Genomic DNA, 13,965 nt, shown 5'->3' with positions numbered 1-13,965 from the left:
TTATCAACCCATATTTTGCCGGCTCATTCGTGGCATAAGAAACGAGATGGCTCTCCGGGGTGCACTCTAAGAAAAAATAAAGGTATAACTTTGCACCTTTACCAGTGTCACACTGGAAGCACCTTTACGGGTACAACTTTGCTCCTTTGAGACGAGAATGGTGAAAAGTTGCACAATTAAACGTCTACAGTGGTATGAAAAGTGCAACGTTGCACCGGTAAAGGTGCAACTTTGCAGTATTTTGTGAGACCGGCAAAGGTGCTAAGTTAAACCTATTTTTCTTAGCGTTTGGAGTAATTCCAATTAATGATTTACATGGTTATCCATATACAGCGTATATTTGGGAATATGAAAATATTGTATGTAAGCATTGTCAACGAACTTGAAAAAGTGTATTTGGCTAATAGCGTGTGTGGTCCGCAAAATGATCAAAACAGTTTCACGGAAGAAGAATATGTAACAACATGAGAGTTATGTATAAACCTAACATGAATGAAATGACATTAAAGATAGAATGCTGGTTAAGTTAGGTATATTGTCTTTGAACAGCGAGTTCGTGTCAACAAAAAAACGAACAAAAGAGTAGATGAAAGCCGCAGCCTATTAGCCTCAAGGCACTCGTCTTTGTGTTGCGGTTACTATCAAGATGACTAAATCGTGGACTTTCTTTGAATGTGTGTGAAGCCATCATCCTTCACTTCACTTCAAACAAATAATGAATCTTTTTAAATAGTCAGGCAATATCCTATCACAACTGAGACGCAACATGAATTTTCCAGTTTTGAAGATTTCATTTCAACAACACCTAACAACGCACCCGATTTGGATTATAATCGTGGCCAAGACGACTCTATTCAACGTCCATCTTGTTATTATTTCACAGAAAATCAGTTAAAACAACAACATATTAAATCAGTTGAAAAAAATATTTTTTTTTACATTTAAATATACGAAATAATGATAAACATTTTGATAATTTGATACATTTGCTAGAAAATTAAAAAAACAATTGTGCTGCGATTGCTTTAACCGAGACATGGCTTTCACAGCACTCCAGCAATTCATATACCCTCCCTGACTTTGATTTAATAATTAATGATAGATTAGAGAGAATTGATGGAGGAGTAGGAATTTATTTACCAAAGAAATATAATTACTTAGTTCATAAAAAGGCTTAACTGTATGAATAATATAGATGAATCACTTTTCACAGAACTTATAATCCCACATGGTAGAAATATTTTGATTTGTGTTATATACATACCTCCGAATTCAAGCGTCAATGAGTTTATGATTTAATTGCAGGATTTATACTAAATGATCGAATATTTGCAAATAAAGATTCGAACTTAGTTGGTGATTTTGATATTGATTTGATGAAGTGCAACTCTTGGAATACATCACAAGAATTCATTGAATCATTAATGTCCGTCTCTTTTATGCCTATGATATCAAAACCCACCAGAGTAACAGAATTTAGTGCTACTTTAATCGACAGTATCTTTACTAATAAAGTTTCTCCTCGAGAATCACCTGGTATTGTGTTATCAGATATATCTGATCATTATCCCATATTTATATATCTTCTGTTATGAAGAATAGACTAAACAATTCCGAAAATTATTTAAGTAAACGTAAATTTCCTAAGAAAATGTTAAGAATTTTTGAAATAGTTGTAAAAATGTGGACTGGTCTTCTGTTTATCAAACCGAAGATCCAAATTTATCATTTAATGATTTTATGCAAATAATAGATATGAATTTCAATATTTATATTCCAATACGTAAAAAAAAAAAAAATTCCGAGACTTCCTTGGATTACAAAGTCGATTCTAAGATCGACTAACAGAAAAAAAAATCTTTTTTTTTTATAGGTATAAGCATAACCCTACTGAGCAAAATATATTGAAATATTGAAATATGTTAGTTATTAGAATATTCTTACAAAATTTCTTCGAATGCAAAAAAAAAGAAGAAATATTATACAAATCAATTTGATTTATTAAAGCATGACATGAGAAATACTTGGAAATGAATGTATTTGAAAATACTTCTAAGATTTCAAAAATAAGGTGGGGTAATGTTATCAGTGAAAAGTCGAATGATTGTAACTGAGACTTTTGATGAGTATTTCCCTTTGATTGGTAAAAGAATTAGCGAATGTTCAACCGACGCCAAAAAACATGACTTCTTAGGTGCGTCTAACCCCAATTCAATATTTTTTGTGTCAACACATAGAGAAGAAGTTTTTGAAATTGTATGTGATCTTTATGATAAGTAAAGTTCTGGTTTTGATGTATTAATAACTGTTTACTGAAAATTTACTGTCGTTGATTCCCTTGTCCACATTTTTTTATATATCTATCTCGATTGGTGTTTTACCCGACAATATGAAAATAGCTAAGGTTCTTCCAGTGTTTAAAAAGGGGGATAAAAGTGATGTCAATAATTACAGGCCCATTTCTCTACCCTAAAGTATGTCAAAGATTTTAGAAAGAATTATATATGTTAGAACATCTAAATTTTGCCAACAAATCATATATTTACTGATTCACAATTTGGTTTTCATGAAAATCATAGCACATCACAATCCATGCTCTACTCTGGTTTGTAGAAGAAGCGACACAAGCATTAGATAGGTTTTGTCATATGGCATAATTATCTTCCTGGACTTTTCAAAGGCCTTAGACACTATCAACCATAGCTACTCAGCAAATTATATCATTACGGAATTCGTGGGAAGACCTTGGAGTGGTTTAGGAGCTACCTATCTAAAGGGCTTTTTACACTTGTAAAATTTTGCTTAGCCCCGGACCAACGGTGGGGCTAAGGGGGGGGGCCTTAGCCCCACCGTTGGTACGGGACTATCCTTAGCCCACTTTCTGTTTACACTCGTTTTTGCCAAAGTGGGCTAGCCCCACCGATAGTACGGTACTATCTGGCCCTGCAAAATAGCAGGGGTTAGCACCGCAATTGCGGTGCCAAGCAAGTGAGTGTAAACAGAACGAAAAAATAATCCTGGGCTAAGCGACGGAGACGAAGTCCGACCCTCACTGACCAATCAGAAACGAGGCAATCAAGTGCTGCCGGTGCGTGCGTGTACGTGTACAGTACACAGCGTAATTATGAATATTCATGTGGTTTGGAAAGTCCGGGGCTAAGAAATACGAGTGTAAAAAGGTCAGTTTTCTCCTTAGCCCCGGACAATAGATAGTACGGGACTAATTGGCGAGTGTAAAAAGCTGAAAAAATTGGTACGGGACTATCGATAGTCCTGGGTCAGAGAAAGTCCGGGGTTAAGAAACACAAGTGTAAAAAGCCCTTAACAGAAACCAATTTGTGATTTTTAACAACGTAAACCCTCAGATGTTAAATATAAATTGTGGTGTTCCACACGATAGTTCAATAGGCCCGCTGCTCTTTATAATTTATATTAATGATTTTCACAGATCTTCGAAATTATTATCGTTTATGTTTGCAGATGATTCTAATCTTTTTTTTTCGCCCACCCTGATCCTCATACTCTCTTACTCACCCTGAATTCAGAATTAATAGAAGTTTCACATGGGGGCATCCCACGAGACCGACACCCACGAGTCATACGGTCCACGAGACCGACATCAATAGTAGGTCCATGAGTCATACAGCCCACGAGTTATACGGCTCAGGAGTCATACAGCCCATGAGTTCGACACTACGTACAAAAGGCTCATGAGACCGACACTAAGCAAACATAGCCCACGAGACCGACACTAAGCAATAAAGGCTCATGAGACCGACACTAAGCAAAGAAAGCCCACGAGACCGACAGTAGGCAAAAAAGGCCCACGAGACCGACAACAAGCTAAAAAGGCTCACGAGACCGACACTAAGCAAAGACAGCCCACGAGACCGACACTAGGCAAAGAAGGCCCACGAGACCGACAGGATAAACAGCGCCATCTACATGTCAATCAGCTGTGCAGGGTGTTCCATGAACGGAAAAATAACATACTGGCGGGTGTAATTTCGTAACGCTATAAATTGAAAGATGGTGACCATCTACATAATTATGAACGTCATCAAATATGTATTTCTACATACATTGTACTTCGGGGGGGGGGGGGGGCAAGTGTGTCAGGGAGCGACATTGTTATCAAGTAGAAAAATTGAATTATATTCTTCATGCCCCCGCTCCCCCCCCCCCAAAAAAAAAAAATATAGAAGAATTAGTATTTTTCATTCCCCCCCCCAAAAAAGAGACAAAAACACAAATGAATTTAACAGAGGACAATAACGATGTATGAATTAATTTTAGAGCATTGATAATGCCATCGTGCTATTTTTTAAAGGCTTTCCCAGTTTTTAGCTAGAAAATGGACAAGATATAAATTTTACCTCTTCTCTTTCCCGATTCACTAGTTACTTATTCTATTTTAGATATTCTACCCTCCTGTTTTGACGTTTTGCAGTAAGATCTATTTTTAATTTTCTCTGTAACTATGATGTAATTCTACTGATTGAAACGTTCTATGTCGCGGGGATTCACCTCAGTTTTGTGGCTTGTGTTATTCTCCTCCGAACAGTACATCTTATCGTGAAATACAATAGCTGTTTTCATGGATGCATCTGGGTTTTTCCGAATCCCTAACGCTACCTTAATAGACGATTACGTTACTTTTTTTGTAATTGATACTAAATCAACACCCTCGCAGGTTTATTGTAGAAAGATCTGTTACACATTTTTAATGTACTTTGTTCATTCTTTTTTCACAAACACACACCCATGCAAACACAATTAAAGATCCCGATCATTTCGGGGGGGGGGGGGGGGGGGCAACTGGTGGGGTTACACCCTGTCGGAGATGGCAACTCTTCTCTTCCATCTCTCATATCTTCCTATGCTATTATCAGGACACCCTATACAATTTATTGCTCTATAGGTGGCGCTGTTCATCCTGTCGGTCTCGTGGGCCTTCTTTGCTTAGTGTCGGTCTCGTGGGCCTTTTTGCTTAGTGTCGGTCTCGTGAACCTCTTTTGCGTAATGTCGGTCTCGTGAGCCTTGTATGCGTAGCGTCGGTCTCGTGGACCTTTTAAGTGTAGTGTCGGTCTCGTGGGCTTTGTTTGCTTACTGTCGGTCTCATGAGCCTTTTGTGCGTAGTGTCGGTCTCGTGAGCCGTATAAATCATGGGCTTATTTTACTTGATGTCGAACTCGTGGGCTTTATTTACTCAGTGTCGAACTCGTGGGCTGTATAACTGGTGGGCTGTATGACTTGTGAGCTGTATGACTCGTGGGCTGTATGACTTGTGAGCTGTATAACTTGTGGGCTGTATGACTCGTGGGTGTCGGTCTCGTGACGTGCACCCGTTTCACATTGGATGAAGGCTAATAAACTTTCCCTCTATATGACTAAATCTAAGTTTATGATTTTCAGTGATTTAGTAGAAATACTGCATGGGTACATATTTATTGATTATATTTCTCTTGAGCAAGTCAATAGTATAAAATTTCTTGGTATTTGTGTGGAAAATAAACTTACATGGAAAGATCATGTTAATGTTCTCTGTAAAACAATTTCACGAAATATAGGTGTAATTAATAGACTGAAATATTTTTTACCATCGTCTACATTAACCATGCTTAACTCCATGTCAATTTTACCGTTTTCGAATTGTGGAATTTTAGTGTGGGCAACACGCATCAATTCCTTTGGGGGAAAAAATTATTGCAAAAAAAAAAAAAAGTCGTGAGTGTAATCTTTAAATGAAATCCGTGTTGCTCTTACTGAAAATTTGTTTTGTGATAATAGATTATCAAAGATAAATGATTTACATTTATTTAAGTTGGGTCAATTTATGTTTATCTTTATAATAATTAAAAAAATTATCACAAATATTTGATCAAATCTTTCGTCGCAATGATGCGGTATATACACAAATATCCTACCCGACGTTCCAATGAATGCAGTAACATTTACCATTACTACGTACAATGCTCGTCCAAAATACATTCGTTTACACTGGCCCGAGGTTCTGGAACAGCCTTGATAATAATCTAAAAGATGCTCCGGTTTTTCCTTCTTTTTAATCAGAATAAAAAACATTACTCTTTTATCATCCTCACAAAAAATAAACGAATAGATAAAAGATGTTCTTTTTTTCATAGAAATAGACAAATGATTAAATAATAAGTATCTTTTAAAAATTATTAAGAGTTTTCGTTTTTAGCCAAATTTCTTAGAATTTTAAGTTCTTACTCATGCCTTGGTGACCTTTCCAGATAACTGAATGTAGACACTCTCTTGTTTTTGTTTCTCTCCCTTTCTTTGTCATGCCTATTCTTTAGTTTGATTTCCGTCTGTTCTGTACCTCTTTTCGTTCTTGTCCTTGTCATAGTCCTCTTTATTTTCTGACTATTTCGCCTAACGTCAGGTTATCAAAAATTTTCATACATGGAGTCCTTGAAGGATCCTGAGATGCCCTCATCTTAGTAATTCACAAATTTTTACGAGCTCTGCCTTTCTTGTAAATTCCTCTCTTCCATGTAGAGTTATAAAATAAGATTGTTTTGCTTACTTGTTTATTAATGCGAACCAAAGTTGATATCATTATAATATTTCCAACTGATTGACAAATTGCCCTACATCGACGTAAATAAGCACTGAATCGACGTAAATAAGCATTGAATCGACGTAAATAAGCACCTGTCCGGTGATCAGGAGGTCGTGGGTTCGAATCCTGCTCGAGTATGTACGCCCATGATTTTTTATCATGGCTACTACTAAAACACTGATCAATTCAGTGCTTATTTACGTCGATGTAGGGCAATTTGTCAATCAGTTGCAATGAAAACATCTCGACGGAAGAACTTCATAAATTTGAATAACAAAAGCAGTACCCGCTGCATGCTATAAGGATTATAATATTGTATTCATGTTTTGTTGAAACTTATGTGATTCAAAGTTCCTAAAAATATTATGTACTCAAGCGTTGTGTATATTGCTTTGTATTACTTTTCATGGAAATAAAATCATTTGAATTGAAATTGAATTGAAAAAGACTATGGAGAAGTTTAAGAAATATCAATCAAATACAATTGTAACAGTGGTTGTCCATTGTAAAATGTAAAAGTCCATGCATGGATAATTATGGGGTCATCCCACGAGACCGACACCCACGAGTCATACGGTCCACGAGACCGACATCAGAAATAGGTCCATGAGTCATACAGCCCAAGAGTTATACGGCTCACGAGTCATACAGCCCATGAGTTCGACACTACGCACAAAAGGCTCACAAGACCGACACTAAGCAAAAAAAGCTCACGAGACCGACACTACACAATAAAGGCTCACGAGACCGACAATACGCAAAAGAGGCTCACGAGACCGACACTAGGCAAAGAAGGCTCACGAGACCGACACTAGACAAAGAAGGCCCACGAGACCGACACTAGGCAAAGAAGGCTCACGAGACCGACAGGATGAACAGCGCCATCTACATGTCAATTACCTGTACAGGGTGTTCCATGAAGGGGGAAATTACATACTGGCGTGAGCAATTTCGTCACGCTATCGAGCGAGAGATTGTTACTAATTGAACAACACCATCTACATATCAACGATATCAAGTAACTATGTATTCCTACCCGTGTGGCTTTTAGAGAGCAGTTCTGTCACGCTACATTATTACCAATTTATCTCTTTTTTTTAAAATAAAAAAATGTAACTGATATATCTCTTTTTTTTAAATAGAATTGTCCTCTTTATGAGGACCCATCAAAAAAAATGTATGAAAAAAAAGTAATAGAGGACAAGAACAATGTATGGTTTGATTTTTTATGGTATCGTGGCATTTTCAATAGGCTTTCCCAATTTCTACATAGACGGTGGACAGGATGTTTTTTTTTTTTTTCGCCTTTTTCTTTCTCGCTTCACTAGTTAAGTATAGATATCATATCATCCTGCTTATACCTGCCTGCTTAGAGTTCAAATTTTAATTTTTTCTGTGACTATAATGAATGACATTTCAAAGAATGAAAACGTTTTATATTGAAACGAGTCACCCCGATTTGTGGCTTGTATTGGTACAATCATTCTCCTTAACACGGTACATTTTTCATGAAATAGAATAGCTGTCTTCATTGATGCATCTTCTTTTTCCGAATCCTCAAGGCTACTTTAATAGACGATAGTATCATTTTCTGTGAATTTGTACTAAATCAGCACCTTTGCAGATGACTACACCCCTTCCATATCATGTAAAGCAAGTATGCACTGCAACATTGACCATTTTGTCAAATATTTTCTTGTAAACTGCATTTCACACCTGGATATTATTCTAGTTGGTTGATCTGAAAGTCCACATCACTTTATTTAATATCTATCTAAACGGGTGTATACCGGTATATGTTTTGCGGAAAGGGAAACGAGGGTGTTCTGGCACTTTGGAAATTAATGTTGAAACATCTCATGCACTTTTACTGAGATTTATTTAATTTTCACAAACACTCAAACGCGCAAACACAATTAAAAATCTTGAACAGTTCAGAGGGCGAGGGAGGGCAATTGACGGGGTAACACCCTAGCAACTCTCCTTTTCCATCTCTCATATCTTCCTTAATTATGCCATTATCTGGACACCCTATACAATTAATTGGTCTATAGGTGGCGCTGTTCATCCTGTCGGTCTCGTGGGCCTTCTTTGCCTAGTGTCGGTCTCGTGGGCCTCTTTTGTCGGTCTCGTGAGCTTTGTTTGCCTAGTGTCGGTCTCGTGAGCCTTTTAAGCGTAATGTCGGTCTCGTGGGCTTTGTCTGCTTAGTGTCGGTCTCGTGAGCCATTTGTGTATAGTGTCGAACTCATGGGCTGTATAACTCGTGGGCTTATTTTACTTGATGTCGAACTCGTGGGCTTTATTTACTCAGTGTCGAACTCGTGGGCTGTATAACTAGTGGGCTGTATGACTTGTGAGCTGTATGACTCGTGGGCTGTATGACTTGTGAGCTGTATGACTTGTGGGCTGTATGACTCGTGGGTGTCCGTCTCGTGACGTGCACCCATAATTATATGCATTTCTCTAAATCCAAACTGGAAATTTGAAAATATTTGTGCAGACTAAAAAAATGATAATTTTTTCGAAACTTATTTTTTTTCCTATAACTTTTGACAGTGAAGCTAACAAAGAAAGGTTGGACGGCCAATATTGACTTCCTGCTTGTTGCACTTTTCAAATAATGGAATCATTTTGCCACTTTCATTTTACGAGGAAACACATCAAATTGAAAATTTGAGCGAGAGGATCTGCAACACACTTAGGATATTACAGCAACTCTAAGAATAATAATTTTTTCTTTACAATACTGTATTTGTAATACTATCGATCTTAAGAAGGAAAAGTTAATTGAACAAAGATTTGATTTATGATGTCCACGGTAACCTAGTGTCTTTATATAATATATTTGTTTGTGTGTAAGTGTGTGTGTGTTTGTGTTCATTGACTAAAGTTCCGTGAGTAAGATGAGTCATGATTGGAAAAATGATCAGTCATATCTAAAGGAATTCTAAAAGAATCGGGGAGGGTAAAGTATTGAAAAAACAAGTTAACAATGAGAGAAGCAGAGTTCCTACACGAGTATGTTAGGAAAGGGATGGCAGAAAGGAAGAGGACAATTTTAAGTGTTTCAAGAAACTCGCTTGAGAAAATGATCATTTCCAGATTTTAGCAACACAATATCATAATTGGAGAGTAAAACAATCCCAATTTTAAATACAGGAGTTTTACCACAATCAGCATTCTGAAGGATAAATCAGAAAGTCTGCAATATTTGACTTGGGTGTTCTGTAAAATTCCTACTTCCTGCCGTGCAAAATTTCTATGAACCAAAATTAAAAAAAAAAAAAATCAACGATGTTATCCATTCTACAAATGTCATTATGAGCACATTTTAATTTATTTGATACATAAAATGCAACACCGCCACCACTAATGATAACCGTTAAGTGCAAAGGAATTTTCCGACGTGGAAATTAACCAAGATTCACTGAGTCCAGTGAGTAATCTACATCAGATTCTATACCAAAAGCTTTAACTCATCGAAATGTTTATTCAGCCTCCTTATGTTTAAATGCAACAAAGTAAACGTGTCTTTATAGAAAAAAACCCAAAGTGTGGTACTTAATATCTTAATATTGATTAACAGTAAAAATACAATGACATAACGAATTCTTAGTTAAATCATTAATAAATTCATAGGGCAGTTCGTTTGCTTATGAGTTCCAATTAGGCCTGTCGGCGACAAAATTGTCACAAGAAGTTGTTTGCGTAGGTTGCTACCCCATGCATCAGCTGGTTCTGGTTTTCATGTTGTGTGCCTAAAAAGTTCAGAAAGTCATCCATTTGTATGGTATGAAAGGATGTAATTCCAGAAATCAGCCATTATGAATTATGAAATTATTTAAAATGGAAATCTGAGTTCCCGACAGACCTATATAGACCAGTCTAATGAAGGAAAGCATTCGAATGAGTCCCGAATATGCGTAAATATCCAGCAGACGGAATGTGGCAAAATGCGGCAAACAATACTATAGATGCACATGGCTGGTGTCGAAATATTGATGAATAGAGAATTGCTCACCGACCTCTATAGCTGCAAAGAAGTGGATTTGGGGAACCGGGAATATACATAGAAAAAACAACAACAGATGGGTCAGAAAAAGGTCAAAAACGGCGAAAGAAGGAAAAAAGAAATGGAACATGCACAAACAGGTGAACGAGGATAATTAATGACGAGTGTCTCTGTGAGCTTACGAAATGAAACAACACACACACACAATGTTTGGCGGAGAAAAAAATAGAACAAGAAGAAAGAGTAATGCATATCTTACACTGCCCTGCATACCGTTGCAAATACAACAACAAAACTATAAGAATCTGCCACACAAAGCACGTACGCCATTATACACAAGCATCAGCACGCTATTCAGAGCCGAGCTGATCAGGCCGTTCCTGTCGAGGCCAAGCAATGCATCTCTTCAGGAAAACCGATGCTTAAAACGTACAATGTACACGTATTGACATGTATTTGTATATGTGTATCCATAATCCTGTTTTAAAACTCTTGCCAATATTCGCAATGTTGACCCCACTTGGAAGAAAAAAAACCATCAAAAGGGTAGATTACCATCGATTCGTATGGAGAATCGGTGATGGTGATTTACCCTCCTTACATAAGCAAAAGGTCAAACAAATTTACAGAAAAGGTGAAAAGGGAAAGGAAAGGAAAGGAAGAAGAAGAAGAAGAAGAAGAAGAAGAAGAAGAAGACCTGTCGGAAGACATGACTCGTTTGATGAAAACATACCAGGCCTGAGTGGCGCAAACAACAGGAGATTGCAAAGGCCAATGGAAATTATAGGCAAGTTTCGCTTGAGCACCTCATCAATAAACTTCCGACAGTATGAGGGACTGCAAATTCTACTGAGTATGTGTGTTTGTGTGTGTGTTTGTGTGTGTGTTTGTGTGTGTGTGTGTGTGTGTGTGTGTGTGTGTGTGTGTAACTAACAAAATTCACCCAAGAAGTGAAATGAAATGCATCCCCCCGATTTTCACTTCTCTTTTAAAAATGGCAAAGCACCCTCGCTTCCTTGTTTCTTCGACGTTTGTATATACGGATTCTTACCCCCCCCCCCCCAAAAAAAAAAAAAAACCAACAACAACAACAACAACAAAATAAATAAATAAATCTGCTTAATATCCTGGTTATTCTGCGGAGCATGTATTTCCATGTTGATTTATTCCTGTTTCATCCTGTGAAATCATGAAATATTTCCAGTTATGACGATAAGAGCAATATTCTATTAACGTGTTAATGTTTGGCACAAGTGTGTGTGTGGGGGGGGGGGGGATATACTTAATCTATTTCACCCCGGACGGTATGGACTGATGCCGAGAGGAAATGGATAGCATAATAGTATGTGTTGTGGTCTCATCAAGGGGCTAGCAGGGGCGGATCCAGGAATTTCGTAAGGAGGGGGCGCGTTTACAAAATCAAAGGGGGGGGGGGCACACGCACCCTTCCCCATTTTCTTTTTATTTCTTTTGTTTCAACAAAAAATAAGGGGGAGGGGGCGTGCACCCGGTGAGGTCCTCCCTGCCGGATCCGCCACTGAATATACTATTTGACCGGGTCTAATACAAGGAGGAAGGGGAACGCAAAGCAAGGGAGAGTAGCCAGTGGGGGGGGGGGGGGGGGGGGGGGGGGGTCTTATATTTCATGCATGCTTTTATTCCGAATTTTTTTTTCTTTTTCCCTTTTATTTGAAAAAAAAGGAAGAAAACAAAAAAATCCTCACTGTAATCCTTGGTCCGATCACAGTTCTAGCTCCATGGTTTCGTGGAGCGCAATGGTACGAGCCTCAGTGGCCTGAGGAAGAAGCCTGCTTGATAGGGAAATGATACGGAGAGAGATGAGCGGGGGCTCTTCACTTTCAACGACCCGTCATCCGTTCTCAAATGTGCTTTCTTCTTACTTCATGATAGGCCTACTGCTGAAAGATATTTAACGTGAGTGACTTTAGCATGACATTCAAACTCATATCTTAAGTTAAATCTTCAATTGATACTTTTCATCTTGCTCCTGGGTGCCCCCCCCCCCCCCGTCCCCATACTTCTCCCCCTATTGTTCACTTCTTTTTTCTTTTTTTTTAACGCATCACCCTGTTCAATAATAATATTGTCGTTGGTATATAGATGGCGCTGTTTATCCTGTCGGACTGTGTAAAGTTGGACTCGAGGGCCTTTTTAATCTGCCTATTGTCGGGACTCGTGGGTCTTATTATGACTAACAGTGTCGGACTCATATTGGATCTGCTAGGGAGTAGTGTCGGACTCGTGGGGTTATTTGCCTATAGAGTGGGACTTCCGGGGCCCCTCCTTTTTTCTTTATTTCTTTGCCTAATGTCAAGCTCATACATGGGCTGTACACGTGTACTGTATATGACTCACAAACTTTTTTCTTTCCAACGTGGGTCGTATGCACGTGAGCACTGCTCTTGTCCAATTTTCCAAATGATCATAACGGACCATTTTTCACACTTATAAGTCTCGATTTACTTGTGATGGATGGGAATAATCACTATTCATTATGGTCCAGTGCAGAAGTATAATGTACATAATATGTAGCCCCTGCAAGCATTTGAATACACAGTAAGCTATCATATGATTACAGGGCCGATTTGTTTTGATAATGAGATGGAGATACATAGGGTCTAATTACTATCCCCCGGAAGAGAAAGAGAGAGAGAGAGAAAAGTATCAATTGTGGTGTAGCAGACGGTGGAAAATTGCGAATAAGAAATCCCCCCTTTTTTTCCAGCTGATGAAACCCGGAAATGGCACTAGAAAACTGCACCCCACCCCCACCCCACTTTTCAAAACGTGGCGCCGGGCATGAGATTATCATTGTGCGACATTAATCGTCAATTGGCACTGCACTCTCACTTTGCTTATAAATAAGATGAGACTTTATGGCCTCAGAGTAAAGCTCATAGAGAAGAATGTTAACAATTCAGCTGAATTTATTTACCAAAACCAAATGAGTAACGGATACACAACGAATGCTCCATGCATGACCGTCGCTGTTGATTTCTGAGTTGGAGACTTTGATAATTTAATGCAGTAATGTCTTTCATGTTGCGGACCTAAATGCTTTTATTGAGAAGAAGAACAATGTCTTGCAGGATTGTGCATTTCATTTTAAAACCTATGAGAGTAAGTTATTGAGCATTGAAAAAAACAACAACTTGGTTTACTTTATGAGTGTCCGGTATCTCTTCATTGTAGATATACCATCACTTCATGTAGCAAGAGATTTCTTGGAGGCGAGAGACTGAGAGGGTTCGTGAGCCATACAAAAAACACCGACCACCAGATGGCAGCATACCAGTTCGTACAGTTCGTACCGTAACATGATTTCTGAGGAAAATGGCTG

The sequence above is a fragment of the Diadema antillarum genome, unplaced genomic scaffold (assembly GCF_040938485.1).
Source record: "Diadema antillarum isolate AM-2024a unplaced genomic scaffold, OU_Dant_1.0 seq00001425_RagTag, whole genome shotgun sequence".
NCBI lineage: Eukaryota > Metazoa > Echinodermata > Echinoidea > Diadematoida > Diadematidae > Diadema > Diadema antillarum.
This window is presented reverse-complemented; position numbering follows the sequence as displayed.